Source organism: Tupaia chinensis, unplaced genomic scaffold (assembly GCF_000334495.1).
Source record: "Tupaia chinensis unplaced genomic scaffold, TupChi_1.0 Scaffold000360_1, whole genome shotgun sequence".
NCBI classification, from domain to species: domain Eukaryota; kingdom Metazoa; phylum Chordata; class Mammalia; order Scandentia; family Tupaiidae; genus Tupaia; species Tupaia belangeri.
The window spans coordinates 2255912-2258915 of record NW_006159856.1 but is presented as its reverse complement, the minus strand read 5'-3'; the positions used below and the strand labels follow the sequence as shown (position 1 = coordinate 2258915).

At 44.4% G+C, this 3004-nt stretch overlaps 1 protein-coding gene across 1 annotated transcript in view; it reads left to right on the top strand.

Annotated features, from left to right (window-relative positions):
- The window catches only part of TNIP2 (TNFAIP3 interacting protein 2), a gene marked incomplete at its 5' end in the record, with an annotated part of 19132 nt that overhangs the window by 725 nt on the left and 15403 nt on the right, over positions 1-3004 (top strand).

Here is a 3004-nt window from a genome sequence, read left to right as displayed (position 1 = left end):
GACAGCACCCCCAACAGCGTCCTAACTCAGCCACAGATCATGGGTACATGGGTACCACAGATGGTGCCTGGCACACTCAGGGAGGTCCCATGTGGATCAGTTGTGCAGAGCACACACGGAGTCCTACAGCCACTCCACTGCCTGGCCTTACTGGTGTCTTCTTGTAACAGTTACCTGTCAGCATCCCAAACATTTGAGTGAATTCTGACCCATCTGATCCTTGGTTACAATCTTGGTTTTCCAAGGGAAAAAAACTAGACTCCTAAAATGAGTAACCTGCAAAAGACAGTTTTCATTTTCAGGCTTGGCCACACAGCCAGATTGGAAAGAGAAAAGAAACATGCCTTTTCCCCCTGATTATAAAAGTAATTTTTAAAAAGAATTATTTATTTAATTTAATTTATTATTATTATTTTAATTTCCTACAAAGCATGAACACCCACCATTGAGAGAGACAGAGAGAAGGAAAGTGAGAAAGCAAACTGCCAGGTCCAGGACTCGAATTGCAGTCAGCCATGTGGGAGTCCAGTGCCTTAACCACCATGCCACTTGCTGGCCCCTATAAAAGTAATTAAATTAATTAATTAAAATTTTTTTCACATGAGTTTTGCCAGAGAAAGACAGAGAGAGGGAGAGTGAGAAAGCAAACTGCTAGGTCCAAGACTCGAATCGGCGTCAGCCATGTTGAAATTCCAGAGCCTTTACCACCATGCCACCTGCTGGGCCTATAAAAGTAATTTTTAATATCTGAAAAATAGAGTAAAGAATAAGGAGTAAAATAAGCTAGTTCTGTCCTTCAATGCAGGGATAACCGGCGTTAAACTCCTAGTGTGTCTCCTTTCTGTCTTTTCTCTGTGCTGAGGGCACATATATGCTCAGCTTGGTTGGGTTCACGTTGTCTATACTGTCTTAATACCATCTCAGTATTTTCTTTTTTTTTAATTTTATTTAACTTTTATTCATTATTATCATTTTTAATATTTCCAGAGAGAGAGAGAGAGAAAGGGAAAGTGAGAAAGCAAGCCTCTGGGTCTGGGATTCAAACGATGGTTGGCCATGTGAGAGTCCAACGTCCGTAACCACCGTGCCACCTGCTGGCCCCCATCTCAGTATTTTCTCATCTGCCTCATTTAAAATACCTTCAACACCAGATGCGTCCCCAGCTCGAGCTCCCTTCCTCTTTCTGAAAGGTAGTGTGCACCAGTGATTTTAGTGTCATGGACACCAGGGCCACAGGGGAGTACAGAGCAGGGATCTGAAAAGACACTCGGAATTCATCAGCAGAATTGGTGGGAGCAGTTAGGGGATATGGGCACCGTAGAGCCAGAACAAGACTACACCTATAGTTTGTGACCACTGGTCTGCATGTGTCCCGGTGTCCTGTGTATTGACAGCCTCTAACCGGGAGCTCATCACTGATGCCTTGTAGCCCTAGACAGAACCAGGCCTATGGTCCCATCCCTTACATGAGGGTCTTGTTTTGGGATTTTTAACTATTTGAAGAACATCTTTTTTTTAATTAGAGAGATTTTTGCTATAGGGCACGTGTACTCGCTGGAGAGATAGAGAGAAACAGAGACAAAAAGCGAGAAATCATCCCTCCAGGGATGCCATGCTGCAGTCCCTCCTCCTCCATTCACCTCTTGGGATTTTGAGCATGTATGCACATGTGCCTGGTGTGAATTTTAAGCTGCCAGATCCAAGACTTGAACCATGGTTGACTTACGTGGGAGTCCGGCAAGGTAACCATTATACCATCTGCTGGTCCCTGAAGAACATCTTAATGATCTAGTACTTTTTGCAATTACATGTTTATTGGTCACCCCAACATTCAGTCTAGGTTCAGTCACAGAACTTGTAGATGAATGAAGAGGTTTATCACTTCCCAGAGGCCCTGGGTTCACTGAGGTGGCAGTGCAGAATTAAAACATGGGCACTCTCTCAGGACTGTCTGGGAAGGAGAGAGAAAGGAGACTACAGAGTTGGATCATGTCCCCCCAAAATTTGTCTACCTGGAACCTGTGAATATCAATCTTATTTAGAAAATAGGGTCTTTGCAGATGTAATAAAACTTTTTTTAGAGGTTTTTGCTGTAGGGAGCATGCTCGCCAGATAGAAAGTGAGAAATCAATTCCTCCTCCTCCATTCTCTTCTTGGGATTTTGAGTATACACACACATGTGCCCGGTGTGTTTTAAGCCGCCGGGCTCAGGATTCCAACTGCAGTCAGCTGCATAGGAGTCCAGTGATGTAACTGTTATGCCATCTGCCAGTCCCAACAGATGTGATCAATTTAAATGTGGTCATACTGGAGTATGGTGAATCCTACTCCAGTGGCTGCTGTCTTCATAAGAGCCATATGAAGACACATGGGCGGGTGTGAGGGCAGCATTAGTATAATGGCTATGTCGCTGAACTCCCATGTAGTTGACCGTGGTTCAAGTCCCGGACTCGGTGGCTTAAACTCACGCCAGGCGCGTGTGTGTGCATGCCCAAGATCCCGAGAGGAGAATGGAGAAGACGGGATTGCAGCGTGGCCTTCCGCCCTGGGGGGTGATTTCTCGCTTTCTCTCTCTCTGTCTTTCTGGCAAGCGCACGCCCTAGAGTAAAAAAAAAAAAAAAAAAAACTCTCAGAAAAAGGACACACAGGGGGAAGGGCCTGTGAAGATAGAGGCAGATGGGAGTGGTATGTCTGCAAGCCAAGGAATGCTAGCAGCTGGCAGAACCTGGAAGAAACAAGGATGAGTCTTGTCTAGAGTCCCTTGAGGGAGCATGGAATCTTGGACTTCTGGCCTCCAGAACTGTGAGGAAATACGTTTCTGTTATACCTAGATGTATACTTTGCTCCTGTAGCGCTAGCAAATACAGGCCGGGAGGTTGTGCCTCTTGTTTCTGAGGCTGATCCATAATACCATGAATAGAATTTTTCACACTTCTTTTTTTTTTAAGAATTATTTTATTTAACTTTATTTATTATTATTTAATATTTCCAGAGAGAGACACAC